Here is a 16,252-nt window from a genome sequence, read left to right as displayed (position 1 = left end):
AAAGCTGCCCACCAGCCTTCGACTTCCTATAACTCTTCCTCCAATCCTTCATCTTCGCAAGGTAGAGCCGGTAAAAACCAAGCTCCCATGAAGAAGAAGGAGAAGAAGGAGAGAGAGAAGATGAAGAAGGAGCCTAAGGCGACTGGGGGCAAGCAAAAGACATCTAACAAAAATCCACACACAGCACAGACCGGGCCTAAATCGCCATGTGTCATATGTAAAGGAGACCACTTCCATAGAGATTGTCCCTGTATTCCCCGGATACTAAGGGACTGGTCCCCTCGGTTGCACAATTCGGGAGCATCAACCTCTGATAGCCATGTTGAATGCTTACTGTCAACCAGCGAAAGTGAAGGTTCAAGACAAGGAGGGGGAATAAGATCCCCCTGCAAACTGTGTAAAGGCGATCACGCCATCCACCGTTGTCCCTTCTTAGATGAAGCAAAGAGAGTTTTGGAAGATCGTCCGGTTTCACCGTTGAGACTTCCTCCTGGATACAAAAAACTCGTGCCAAGTCCTTCGTTGGTTGAAAATACAGCTGGCCCGCTCAAGTGGTCAGCTGAAGCGTCAGTCATTGAAAATGAACCTACTGAATCCATACCAGACGAAAGTCTAAAGGTCGATACGGCAGTTGACCCGGTTCCGCCTTCAGAGGTTTCATCTTCAAATGACACCGTCATTGAAGATTCATCTTCAAATGACACCCTCACTGAAGAGAATAAGGATGACACCGTCCAGATTCTTTTCATCAACACAGATTCTGATGAGCATCAGGGCAATGCACCCATTCCTTTATCGCAGGAAGGAACATCGTCAGGATCGTATCCGGCCGTGTATTCGGTCCCACCACCAAGCAACCTGGTTGTGTCCTTTGATTGGAACCAACTAGGCAGACCCCGGTTACCAGCCAGTATACCATTCAGAATCATAGTCCAAATCTACAGAATGGTAATGGCTGGAACTATCATTGATGAAGGGGCATTTGTGAGTATCCTTTCCTCTATTGCTTGGAAAGCACTGGGTTCCCTGGCGCTTTTGCCTGAGATGAGAAATCTCTCGGGTTTTGATAAAGGAACCAGTCGACCATTAGGGATCCTCCCCAATGTGCCTGTTACATTGAAAGGGAAGACCGTTCAAATGAACGTGATGGTCGTTCAAGGACCCTTGGATTATAACCTAGTCCTTGGACGAGACTATATATATTGCATGGGAGCTATAGTCTCCTCACTCTTTAGAGTAATGTGTTTTCCACACGAAGGAAGAATGGTCAAGCTCGTAGACCAACTTTCATTTCCAGGATCACGCATCGCAAATAGTCAAATACCAACCCTGAATGGTCTATTCACCCAAGAAATGCCTCCCCCCCCAGTCCTCCTTCCCGATGAGTGCGAGTGATTCGGAAAGATGGGACTGGAACCCAGGGGGCATGCATCCTGGTCTGCTTTGGGCAGAGGAAACCTTGGGTATAAAGTAGAATTTCCGCGAAGGAATATGACTAGTCCGTACCCCGTCCGTGGAAGGAAGAGGGGTTGTTCTAGAACAGGATTCTTTTGATAAGGTTACTTGTCTGACAAAGGTCATTCACCATTGTCTACTTCGGTAGACAGTGCCGAGGAAGTGTTTTCGTTTGATGGTGTTAACAAAACAATCTTTGGGTAACCAGGAAGAGGCAAGCCTCACCCTTTAAAACAAATGTTTTATCGGATAAGTAGGGGCAGCCTTGAAATTGTACTTTATACCTGGGGGCATGCAAACCTTTTGGAGTGCAAGCTAGGAGCGGTTATTTATTTGTTTTTGGGATTAGCCGTTTCCGAACTTGCATAAAGAAAGGATGAGAGGGAGCATAGCTTATGTGAGGTGCAAGCTCTATAAAAATTGGAATCTTGCAGGAGACATTTCTTATCTTATGACTGGTATATCGAGCAGTTTTACCGCGGAATTTATGCTCGTTAAAAAATAGAAAAGCGAGAACCGAGCAGTTTTATACATAGTTCATGCTCGTTAAAAAATAAACATAAGATCGAGCAGTTTTACCGTGGAATTTATGCTCGTTAAAAAATAGAAAAGCGTGAGCAAGAGTTTCCTCCAAAGTTTAAGCTCATTAAAAAATGAACCTATTCCGGTAAATAACCATTGTGATCGTAAATTTATTAGCCATAAAAAGCCTTGGTCGTGTTTGCACTTGCCACCTCCATTCCATTTGGCCGATCTTTCACCTCCATATGATTGTTTACCTATTTTGAGGAACAGTTGCGAAGAGTGATTTCACTTAGCCATCCTTGTGACACTGCCGTGATTGGAAAATTCCAACTTGTACCTGGAATCTGCTGCTATCCCTATTTATCACTCGTTCCTCAAAAGACGAGTCTTCTTTGAGCTCTTTTCTCCTGACTCGTAAAATATGAAAAGTTTGCCGAGTTTCGGCCTTCCAGCTCGTTAAAAGGACCGGAAGAGCTATCCCTCCTCTAGATTTTAATCTTTTTGGACCGGAGGGATTATTACACAAAAAGGTCAAGCGCTTGTTTTATTCGGCTCGTTAAAGTAATCGAAAACTCATCCCTTCTGTATTGTTTTATACTTTTTTGGACTTAAGGGATTAGATGACGAAAAAGGAATTTTGGAGTTAACTTTCTGTACCTTTTCAGACTCTCTAAAAATGAAAAGGACTGAGTTTTCCTTGTCGTTAGACTCGTTAAAATGATTAAATAGCGATAAACTTGTCTTTAGACGAGAACGAGTTTCCCTATCGCTAGGCTCGCTAAAACATAGCGATGGGCTTGCCCGAAGGGCAGGTTATAGAACAAGCATATGTTATCCTCCTCAAGCTTGACAAAAATAAAGAGGTACTGGTCAGAAATGACTGGGGAAAAATTGGGAGAACCTCAAAGCTTTAATGGTAGCAAGTCGCTCTTGAACATGACACTTTGTCCTCCGTATCACATCGGGTTGGGTTGTTTCATTCACCGGTCTCATCACCATGGTCCTCGCCAAACCATCCACATTTGGGGTAATGCTACCGATCCATCACATCAGTGTCGTTATATGTTCAAGAGATGTGTTCAGAAAGAGTCAACCATGTCCCATCCACTGCCATACATTATCCTTCATCCACCCATGATCGCCACCCTGAATCATATCTCACAGATTGTTTTCACCTCCACTAAAATCATTAGCTCTGTTCCATGTCATTGATGTGGGATTCATTAAGGCCCTCCTTTGACGGATCGCTTCTTGTCGACTTCAGCTCATTATCCAAGAAGTTGATCTAGGAACAAACCCCCCCAGTACTTTGAAGCTTGCATGCCTCAATGGCAAGTTTCTCACTTCCGGTGACAGGTATATATCAATGACCTTCGACCAGAAGATTTTGCGTGGTGTTCGACGCCAAGTCCTTTATTCACACCACGTGAATTGTACTGCAGTACCTTGAGGGTCATTGTCATTATTGGTGATTCCTCTCGCGCTTGTTAACGGTTTACATTATTGACCGGTAATCAAGCGATGTCTTTCCATGTTCGACTTCAGCGCAATTCTCACATGGATCGACTTGTACTTAGAGTGAAGATCGAACGAGTTTGAAGACCCTGGATCTAGTTTCATCCATCTAGGCTGCGATATGTATTCAGGATATAAAGACATTTGATATGTACATCATTGCAGCAGATGAACATCCTACTCAAAGGATGATAATTTCAGCAGAGAATTATCAGTCTACCATCAGACGATCGTCTGTTCTATGTACCAAAATGAATTTATAAAGCTGAGCATGGGAATGCCCGCCTCAGCTAGATCATGAAAGCAGAATGAAAAATAATGTATTGTATTGTATTTTATTACAGGGCACCTCTCAGCGATTGAATGAACTTCGGATCCTCCTGATAAAGCATTTCACCCGATAAACAACCTCATACTTTAGGGGGCAACTGTTATAGACATTTTTGTGCCTTACAGCATGAAGCATGAAATGTCAATAATCTGAGGGATCCAAAGTCCCTAAACATGTTGTTCTTACCCCTAGAGGAACAAGGTCAGCAAACCACAGCACTGAAAATCAGTTCTCCACCTGAAAACACTCAAAAACAAGCTAATTCTGGACCATGTGAACTGCTCCATTGAGCATCTGCGCTGAATGTCAACTGCTCCACTCTGTACCTGCGTTGAATGTCAAATCTATTGAAGGCTACCTGCGCTGGGCGAGATTGGCCAAGTGGCACAGTCATTCTGCAAGGTGTCAAATGCCCAGGAAGCTTCCAAAATGACACTTGGATCAAGGAATTTTCCTTGTGATGAGTAAGAGGATCTAGATCTCCAAGTGGAAGCAAGAAACTCCAAGTGGACTCAAGAACTGAAGTATAACTGAAGTGGGAGAGGACACTAGTCAGCTTCATGCCAAGCTCAAGCTGACTCATCCTTTCTCCAAAACTCCTATATATAGAGCTCTCTCATGAGGTCTAAGGAGGCTGGAATCTTGTGAATGTAAGGAGGTGCTGTTGGTTTATGCATAGAACTATTGGGTGATTGCTTTGAAGGAGGTGAAGAGGAGATTTATTTCTGCTGGGAGGTGTTGCTGGATTGGGCCGCTTATGGTTGTAACACTCTCAGAACTTTACTTCTTCCATTAATAAAGCATTTGAGGTTCTTCTATATGCATGTGTCTCTGTGGCGTATTGATGCTTGTATATTCGATTTATTCTAATCCTTGAATCAATTATGGATGTATGCTTCTTGTAGTTTCCTTTTCTTGTGCTTTTGCAGGATCTTTGTGTAGCTGGGCCAGTGAAAGAGCAAGGAGCTGGGAGCAAGCAGCAAAGAGGGAAGATTGGATCAATCATTAGCGGAAGATAACGGTTAGTGGATCTCTTTCTCCTCTCTCTTACATCTCATAAAGAAGTAATCTTGAATAGCTTTGCATTCGGTTGTTGCTGAGGTACTATCACCCTTCGAGTGGGATAGGGTCATTCCGTATTGGATACTTTTCCCAACAACAAATATGGAAGGAAGTGTTATACCACCAATCAGTTGGAGGTAACCGCTTGACCCATTGTGTTTGTTTATCAGAGACAAAGCAAAGAATATATTCTTCCAAAACTTTGTTCACTATTTAGGTTTTCCTATAATCTGATTGAGGATGATAAGATAATCTATGAGCTAATTGACTACCTAGACAAGAAAAAAATTCGTTCAAACATTTCTATTGAAATAGGATCTTTGTTGCTTACAATAATTTTTGGGTTTCTATGTAGCTTTTGAATTGTTTCCATAAATGCAGTGGCAACTGTACTAGCTTTAAATGGATGAGATAATGCATAAACGTGTGCATACTTCGTAAGTCTATCAACTACCACCATGATGACACTCTTCCTTCAGAGTTGGGTAAACCTGTGATAAAATCCATTGAAACCTCCTCCCAATGTTGACTTGGAATGGATAAAGGTTGTAATAGACCCAGAGTCTTAATTGTCTCAACTTTATTTTGTTGAAAACCAAACATTCCTCCATAAAATTTTGAATATCAGATTTAAGCCCATCCAAAAAAGAATCCTTCTTAACGATGTGGTAAGTTTTGAAAAATCCTGAGTGCCCTCCTAAGGGAGAGGTGTGCAATTCCTGCAGAATATTTTGTTTGAGTTGGGAATTCTTACAAAGGTACAAGCGATCTTTGTACCATAATGAATCATTATTCTAGGTGAATGTCTCAGGTGTACTAGGATCTTGCTGCAACTTTTGAATGAGTGCCGACACTTCTTCGTCATTCTTCCATTCATCCTTTGCTTCGGTTATCCAATCTAGCTGGATAATAGAAATGGCACAGAGAAATGCTTCCACATCCTCATCCTTTCTTGAGAGTGAATATGCAAAAACATTTTTCTTCCCTTTTTTGTAGATAATTTCAAAGTCATAACTCCACATCTTTGTGACCCATTTTTTTTCTCTTCTAAAGATAATCTTGTTCTAAAAAATATTTAAGACTATCCTAATCTTTTTTTACCATGAAGGGCCTTCCCATTAGGTAATGTTTCCATTTCCTAAGTGCATGTAGTATTTCCAACATTTCCTTCTCATAAATAGATTTGTGTAAATACTTTCCTTTGATTGGACGACTTTCAAAAGCACCAGGTCTTCCTTCTTGTATTAAAACAACACCAATTTCATTTCCTAAGGCATCACATTCCATAATAAAAGTTTTTGTGAAGTATGGCATAGCTAAGACCAGTGCTTTGAACATTGCCTCTTTAAGATGCTTAAAGGCCTTAGTTGCTTTTGGAGTCCAAGAAAATGAATCTTTCTTTAGTAATGTTGTTAGAGGTGCTGCTATTCTCCCATAATTCTTAACAAACTTGTGATAATACCTTGTCAACCTGATAAATCCTCGCAGATGCTTTATGTATGTAGGTATTTTCCATTCCTTAATGGCTTTAACTTTGTTAGGGTCTACCTTAACACCCTCATGAGATACAATATGACCCAGATATTCCACCTCTTGTACTCCAAAGAAACATTTGGAGGTTTTTGCATATAATTGTTTCTCCTCCAGTAGCTTGAGCACCCTATCAACATGTTTTACCTGATCCTTCCAAGACTTGTTTTAGATTAGTATATCATCAAAAAATACTAACACAATTTTTCTAAGGAAGGGTTTGAAAATGGAATTCATCAAACCTTGAAATGTAGAAGGTGCATTGGTAAGGCCAAACGGCATGACCAAAAACTCATAATGACCCTCATGAGTTCTATTTTCAGAAATTCTTTAGTCTTCATTCTTATTTGATGATATCCTGAACGAAGATCCAACTTGGTGAAGTAAATTTCTTCATGTAATTCATCTAATAATTCATCAATGACAGGAATGGGAAATTTATCTTTAATAGTGAGTTTGTTGAGCTCCCTATAATCCAGACACATGTGCCATGATCTATCCTTCTTATGCACCAATACCACTAGAGCAGAGAAAGAACTTTGACTAGGTTGAATTATACCAGCCTCTAGCATTTCTACAACCATGTGTTCAATTTCACTCTTTTGGGCATAGGGATATATGTAAGACCTGATGTTTGTAGGAATACTTCTTGGAATCAAATGAATAGCATGATCATGATCACGAATAGGTGGGAGACCTTTGGGAGCCTCAAATACCTTGGAATGATTGTCCAAGACTTTTTGGAGGTCTGGAGAAATAGATGATTTCGATGTTTGAGCCTCAAGTGAACATACTTGTGAAATTACACCTCGTTGTTCTTTCTTTAGAAACTTGTTCATGCTATTAGAGCTGATTATCTTTCCTGGTTTCCCTGTGATACCCCTTAATTCAAATTCCTTTCATTCCCAAGAAAATTTCAAGAAAAGTTCTTTAAAATTAAAAGCTATCGTACCCAAAGATTGTAACCATTGGACTCTTAGTGCAACATCAGCACCACCCATTGGAATAGAAATCATTGGATTATTTAATACATATTCTCCCATGGATAGCTTGATATTATGGCACTTTCCCAAGAAATCTATGTTTCCTCCATTTACAACCATCACTTGACACTATGGTGCTGGATATAGGAGAAATTAAATTCCTCGGCTATTTAACAATTAATAAAATTATGGTCACTACCCAAATCAATCAACACTTTTACCTTTTTCTTCTTGATATTTCCTTCTATCTTGAGAGTTGGAGGATTGGTAATTCCTTCCAATGCATTACAAGATATAATTGGATTCATTTCTTCTTTCTCTGGGGTTGGTTGCTGGTGTATATATTCTTCTTTTGACCGTTTCTTGTTCCTTTTCTTTCTCCTCTTCACAATCAATGTAAAATAATTTATTCTCAGCAAACTTATGACCTTCAGTGTACTTGTTTTCACAACTGTAACAATGCCCTTTTGATCCTTTTTCTTCCAATTGTTGTGGTGTCAACCTTGTAGGTTGTGGAAGTCTAGGAGAAATTACACTTCCATATATATAGTTATGAGTGGTAGGCTTCCTTGTTGCCATAATTTTTCTTTCAATTTTTCTTGCCACCCTGAATGCCTTCTCCAATGAATGAGTTTCCCAAAGGCAAACCTAATGTTGGATGTTATCCTTTATAGTCCTTATGAATAAATCAATCTTATGCTGCTCTAGAATACCATTTACCCTTATATTCAACTTTGGAAGTACTCAATGTGCTCCACTATTGAAACCTTTTGTTTGAGATTTATGAATTAGCTAAAGAAGGTGTTGCTCTTTGTATCCTCATAATGTGTTGTCATTTCCTCTATAAAAATTGACCAGGTGATAATTTTTTTATGAGAGCAAAGCCATTGATACAATACAAACCGATTGGGTTCTAAATATAAAGTTTCAATGCGTACCTTTTGTGTGTTTTTCACATTATGGAAATCAAAATATTGCTCCATATGTAGTATCCATGTTACGGGATCCTTGTCATCAAACTTTCTCATATCATTATTTGGAATATGGTGGGTCTTCTATCCAATATTAGAGTGTATGAAATCATGATTAACATTTCTTTTGTTCTCATCGTGAGTTTCCTCTACTACCTTTTCACCATGAGAAAGAATTTCGTGTAGAAACTTTTCCAAACCTCCCTTCAAACCTTTCATGTCTCTCTTCAAATCTTCAATGTTTCCTTTTAATTCATTGATGTCATTCTTCAAACCATCATTCTTAGCTTCAATGCCATTTGTTAGGACCCTATAATACTAGTGATTCCCCCACTACTACTGTCATTGTAGCCCTTATTGCTATTGTTGTGCCCCTATTGTCCCCATATTGTTATTATTGTGCCCCATAGAAGCCCACTATTGTTACTGTTATGCCTTTATATTATTATTGTTATGTCGCGTTTGATTATATTGTGACCCCTTAGACTCCTATATATAGAAAGGAGGTTTTTCATTTGAATCATCCAAGAATTTCATTTGTGTAATGTAAAGGATGTTTCCCCTTCGAAGAGGATGATTTTGAATTCATTTATCTATCCTTTCTTCTATTTTGTGAGTTGGTTGCATAGCATTTGGTATCAGAGCTTTGGATTCTAGGGTTTCGCTACTCCAAACCGGTTATTGTGGAATTTTCGCTATAACTGTTTTTATATGATGTTTCAGAAGCTGAAATTAAAACCCATTTGAGATGAAATCTTTATAAACCATGCATCCAACTTTCAGATCTTTTATCTCTATATGTTCGGAGATATGATCCAAGGAATTTAGGGTTTTGTAGGCTCCCAAATTACATCCCAAACAGGTAACCTTGGGAAAATTACCATAACTTTCTCTCTGAGCATTGGATTGAAATTTTGTAAGAATTTACAGAAAGAGGATGGACTATAGTTTTAGTTGTATAGTTTTTTAGGTCCGAAGGTTGAAACAGGCACTCGTGGTAGGTTGTACAAGTCTTCTCTATTGAGGCATTCTATACTCAGGTCATTGTAGGAGATTTGGAATAATGCTTTCTTGAAGAATCCAATATTGATAAGACTGGTGGGGTTAGAAAGTGATGGGAATGAGATTTATGGGGTTAATCAAAATCCCTTTCCATTAAATAAATTGATTCTGAGGCCTGTGGGTTATGGCCCACAAAGCTTATTGGAAGCATTATATAAGGCCTTCAACCTTTAAAATGGACCACTTAACATATATCAGAGCCTTATTACCCAATCGGGATTTTAAACTATATATTTTAGGCCTTAAAACCCCAGCCATTTAACTATCGGAGATATACAGGAACAAAGAGTTTTCAAAGGAAACCCCCACTCACTGCGCTTAGCCGGACCTCAAAAAGATTATGTCGCATCTATACAATCAGCGGGTTCGCTCTCCTTAACCCTTTCCTCTTTTATCTCCGACTCCTCTGAACTCTGAATCCTCCGATCGCTAATTAGACAGACCTTCGATCGTCAATAAGTTTATCGGTGATATCGCCATTGGCGTATTAGCCTTCCACTGCACCACTGTCCAAGTCCTCTGCCGCTCCGATATGCGATTGTTTATTGCACCTACGCCGTCGATCTGGACACCCGATCCGACGGTTGTGATTTAATCGGCTATCACAATCACACATTTCAAAGGCCTGTTCCGCCCGACTCAACGCGTCGACCCGATATGCATTCCGGGCCTGATAAGGGTATAGGCCATAACTTATAATATTTCAGGTCCGCTTTATGGATCCGTTAAGGGGGTTTGCGTCGTTTCTCTGTGTAAATGGAGTTCGTCACCTTTGATGGATTCTCTGCGCTTTAAACACAGTTCTCCGCCATATATGTCTTCACACACGACATAACAGTTATAAATATATATCTTTGGATCGCCATCGACCCTACAGTGGTCGATGGTCGATCAACATGCATTCAAACGGGCCTTAAATCATTCAACACATAACACGCACCATAACACGAACAAAGGCAACTATACAGACATGCGGAATTCACAAAACACATATATTTATTATAAGCATAAGATTACAAAACTAAGGCATCGCAGCCTTAGAATGGGTTCTCCTCTGGCTACATTGTAAACACTCTCAGCTTACACAGTTTCCTATTCTATGCTCTCTGTATCCCCTGAACACACAGGTTCAATCACATATATATAATAGAAGTGTTGGATCGGATCACTATGAAGGATCCGATCAACCCTCTAACAAAAAGCCCTTAAAGCTCTCATTACATGCATGCATACAACACATGGCGGATAACAATAGTAACAAGTCTTCGAGAGACTTATCCAATCCATCCTTTAAATCTGTTTTAAAACAGCTTTTCCCTATTTTTCTCCCGTGGTCCACGTCTTCCTCTTTCTTCCACTTTTGGATTCCTCCCTTTGACTAAGGGTGTTGGATGCTCCTGCATCAGACTCCCGAGGCACAAAAATTTATGACCTCCTGGTCATATGATTTGCGTTGTCCTTAGCAATTCTACCCACTGCATTCTTCAATGGAACTGCTTTCATGGTCTTCTGTGAGCTGCAACCAAACCTCTACAGTAACAGTCTTCATTCATTACACGATACCTCACCAAGCCCTCCTCACTTGGCCTTTTGGCATCCTTCAAGTTCTCTCCTTTGGAACCATATGAGCACTCCTTGCTCTAGGTTTGCTGCAAATCTTCTCACCTTCCGTTGTCATTCTCTGCATGACAATAAGACCACAAACTCTCCAGCTTTAAACAACTGTACCTCCCACTCCTTCTTATTTATCTCTGGAATCCTTCTTCAATCTTCCTTTGCACGCAGAATCTTCTTCTGCTCTGATACCAAATGATGGGAATGAGATTTAGGGGGTTAATCAAAATCCCTTTCCCTTAAATAAATTGATTCTGAGGCCTGTGGGTTATGGCCCACAAAGCCTATCAGAAGCGTTATATAAGGCCTTCAACCTTTAAAATGGACCACTTAACATATATCGAAGCCTTATTACCCAATCGGGCTTTTAAACTATATCTTTTGTGCCTTAAAACCCCATCCATTTAACTATCAGAGATATATGGGAACAAAGAGTTTTCAAAGGAAACCCCCGCTCCACTGCACTTAGCTAGACGTCAAAAAGATTACGCTGCATCTATAAAATTGGTGGGTCTGCTCTCCTTAACCCTTTCCGCTTTTATAATCTTCGACTCCTCCGAACTTTGAATCCTCTGATCGCCGATTAGACAGACCTCTGATCGTTGATAAGTTTATCAGTGATATCGCCATCAGCGTATCGTCCTTCCACTGCGCCACTGTCCAAGTCCTCTGCCACTTCGATATGCGATCGCCGATCGCACCTAAGCCGTCGATCTAGACCCCCGATCCGATGGTTGCGATTTAATCGGATATCGCAATCACAAATTTCAAAGGCCTATTCCGACCGACTCAACACACTAACCCGATATGCATTTTGGGCCCAATAAGGGTATAACTTATAATATTTCTGGTTCGCTTTACGGATCCGTTAAGGGGGTTTGCGCCGTTTCTCTATGTAAATGGAGTTCGTTGCCTTATATGGATTCTCTGCACTTTAAACACAGTTCTCTGCCATATATGTCTTCACACATGACATAACAGTTATAAATATATATCTTTGGATTGACATCGACCCCACAGTGGTCGATGGTCGATCAACATGCATTCAAACGGGTCTTAAATCATTCAACACATAACACGCACCATAACACGAAAAAAGGCAAATATAAAGACATGTGGAATTCACAGAACACATATATTTATCATAAGCATAAGATTATAGAACTAAGCATCGCAGCCTTAGAATGGGTTCTCCTCTGGCTACATTGTAAACACTCTCAGCTCACACAGTTTTCTATTCTATGCTCTTTGTATCCCCTAAACACACAGGTTCAATCACATATATATAATAAAAGTGTTGGATCAGATCACTATGAAGGATTCGATCAACCCTCTAACAAAAATCCCTTAAATCTCTCATTACATGCATGCATACAACACATGGCGGATAACAATAGTAACAAGTCTTCGAGAGACTTATCCAATCCATCCTTTAAATTTGTTTTAAAGCAGCTTTTCCGTATTTTGCTCCCTTGGTCCATCTCTTCCTCTTTCTTCCACTTTTGGATTCCTACCTTTGACTAAGGGTGCTGGATTCTCCTGCATCAGAAAGAGGATTCAGAGGGCTACCATAGGACGCAATTTCAGACCTTGGAGATCCAAAATTACAAGGATACAACAGATTCAATATCATATTCAAAGGGCATAGGAGGAATAATAATCATTAATTTATGCTCTGAAGAAAGAAAATGGAAACACTTATTAAGAAACATGAAATATCTACCATGAATCATGAAGAATAGGAAGAAATGCAACATGATATATCAAAATTATGAGACCAAGTGCAACAATTTTCACTCTCACAAAAAGTACCAAAAGCTAAGATGGATGGTTTAAAGAAATGCATGGAAGCTCTTATGGATGGTGTGGAAGCTAAGATGAATGATGTGGAAGATAATATGGATGGCATGGAAACTAAGATGGATGGTATGGAAGAAAAACTTAAAGGCAACATGGAAGATTTGAAGATAGATTTGACAAAGTTGCTAAAAGAAATGCTTACTAATGGCGAAAGGGTAGTAAAGGAAAGTTGTGATGAGAACAAAAGAAATGTTAATCATGATTTCATAGACTTTACCAGTGGATTGAAGACCCACCATGTTCCAAAGATCGATATGAGGAAGTTTGATGGCAAGGATCCCGTAACATGGATACTACAGATGGAACAATATTTCGATCTCCATAATGTGAAAACACAAAAAAGATACGCACTGCAACTTTATATTTGGAACCAAATCAATTTGTATGGTATCAGTGGCTTTTCTCTCGTAAACAAATTGTCACTTGGGAAATTTTTATGGAAGAAATGATAACACATTATGAGGAAACAAAAAGCAACACCTTTTTTAGCTAATTGATAAATCTCAAACAAAAGGGTTCAATGATGGAGCACATTAAGGACTTCCAAAAATTGAATATAAGGGTAAAAGATATTCTATAGGAGCATAGGATTGATGTGTTCATAGGGACTTTAAAGGATAACATCCAACATGAGGTTCTCCTTTGGGAACCTGATTCATTGGAGAAGGCATTCAGGTTGGCAAGAAAACTTGAAAGAAAAATTATGGCAACAAGGAATCCTACCACTCACAACTATAAAGATGAAAGTGTTGTTGTCCCTAGCCTTCCACAACCTACAAGGTTAATACCACAAAAATTGGAAGAAGGAAAAGAAAAACGGCTTGGTTACAGTTGTTATAACAAATACATTAAAGGTCATAAGTGTGCTGAGAAGAAACTATTTACATAGATTGTGAAGAAGAGGAAGAAAAAGAACAAGAAATGCAAAAAGAAGAGGATATACACCAGGAACAAACCCTAGAGAAAGAAGAAATGAATCCGACCATATCTTGTAATTCATTGGTTGGAATTATCACTCCTCAAACTCTCAAGATAGAAGGACATATCAAGAAGAAAAAGGTAATAGTGTTGATATATTTGGGCAGTACCCATTATTTTATTCATTGTAAGATAGTCAAGGAATTGAATTTATTCCTATATCCAGAACCAGAGTGTCAAGTGATGGTTTCCAATGGAGGAACCATAAATTTCCCTAGAAAGTGCCATAATATCAAATTATCCATGAGAGAATATGTATTGAATAGCTCAATGCTTTCCATTCCAATGGGTGGTGCTGATGTTGTACTAGGATTCCAATGGCTAGAATCTTTGGGTACGATAGCTTTTAATTTTCAAGAACTTTTCTTGAAAAAAAATTCAGAAGAAAAGGAATTTGAATTAAGCGGTATCCCAGGGAAACTAGGAAATATAATCAACTCTAATGACATTACAAAGCTTCTAAAGAAATAACAACGAGGCATAATTGCACAATTATGTTCTCTAGAGGTCCCCACATCGAAATCATTTATTTCTCTAGATCTCCAAAAAGTCTTGGACAATCATTCCAAGGTATTTGAGACTCCCAAAGGCCTCCCACCTATTTTGGATCATGATCATGCTATTCATTTGATTCAAGAAAGTGTTCCTCCAAACATCAGGCCTTACAAATATCCCTATGCCCAAAAGAGTGAAATTGAATGTATGGTTGCAGAAATGTTAGAGGCTGGTATAATTCAGCCTAGTCAAAGTTTTTTCTCTACTCCAGTAGTATTGGTGCACAAGAAGGATGGATCATGGCGCATGTGTCTAGATTATATGGAGCTCAACAAACTCACTATTAAAGATAAATTTCCCATTCCCGCCATTGATGAATTATTAGATGAATTGCATGGATCAATTTACTTCACCAAGTTGGATCTTCATTCAGGATATCATCAAATCAGAATGAAGACTGAAGACATTCCAAAAACAACATTTAGAACTCATGAGGTTCATTATGAGATTTTGGTCATGCCTTTTGGCCTTACCAATGCACCTTCCACATTTCAAGGTTTGATGAATTCCATTTTCAAACCCTTCCTTATAAAATTTGTGTTAGTATTTTTTGATGATATACTAATCTACAACAAGTCTTGGAAGTATCATGTTCAACATGTTAATAGGGTGCTCAAACTATTGGAGGAGAAACAATTATATGCAAAAGGCTCCAAATGTTTCTTTGGAGTACAGGAGGTGGAATATCTGGGTCATATTGTATCTCATGAAGGTGTTAAGGTAGACCCTAGAAAAATTAAAGCCATTAAGGAATGGAAAATCCCCACATCCATAAAGCATCTGCTAAGATTTCTCGGGTTGACAGGGTATTATCGCAAGTTTGTTAATAGTTATGGGAGAATAGCAACACCTCTAACAATTTTTTTTAAGAAAGATGCATTTTCATGGACTCTAGAAGCAACGAAGCCCTTTGAACATCTTAAAGAGGCAATGTGCCAAGCACCGTTCTTAGCTACGCCGGACTTCACAAAAACATTTATTATGGAATGTGATGCCTTAGGAAATGGAATTGGTGTTGTTTTAATGCAAGAAGAAAGACCCATTGCTTTCAAAAGTTGTCCAATCAAAGGAAAGTATTTACACAAAGATATTTATGACAAGGAAATGTTTGCAATAATAGATGCACTTAAGAAATGGCGACCCTAGCTGATGGGAAGACACTTCAAGGTAAAAACGGATCATGATAGTCTTAAATACTTTTTAGAACAAAGATTATCTTTAGAGGAGTAACAAAAATGAGTCACAAATATGTTGGGTTATGACTTTGAAATCATCTACAAAAAAGGGAAGCAAAATGTGGTTGCAGATGCACTCTCAAGAAAGGATGAAGATGTGGAAGCATTTCTTTGAGCCATTTCTATTATCCAACTAGATTGGATAGACGAAGCAATTGATGAATTGAAGAATGACGAAGAAGTGTGGACACTCATTCAAAAGTTACAACAATATCCCAATATATCTGATACATTTAGTTGGAAAAATGATTCGTTACGGTACAAATATCACTTATACCTTTGTAAGAATTCCAATCTCAAACAAAATATTCTTATGTAATTGCACACCTCTCCCTTAGGAGGGCACTCAGGATTTTTAAAAACTTACCATAGGGTTAAGAAGGATTTTTTAGGATGGCCTTAAATCTGATATTCAAAATTTTGTGGTGGAACTTTTGGTTTGCCAACAAAATAAAGTTGAAACAATTAAGACCCTAGGTATATTAAAACCTTTATCCATTCCAAGTCAACATTGGAAGGAGGTTTCAATGGATTTTGTCACAGGTTTATCCATGTCCGAAGGAAAGAGTGTCATCA

Source organism: Pinus tabuliformis, chromosome 8 (genome assembly GCF_031772625.1).
Source record: "Pinus tabuliformis cultivar Carrire ecotype Pingquan chromosome 8, CPIR1, whole genome shotgun sequence".
Lineage (NCBI taxonomy): Eukaryota > Viridiplantae > Streptophyta > Pinopsida > Pinales > Pinaceae > Pinus > Pinus tabuliformis.
The sequence above is the reverse complement of the archived record's forward strand: the minus strand, read 5'-3'. Positions refer to the sequence as shown.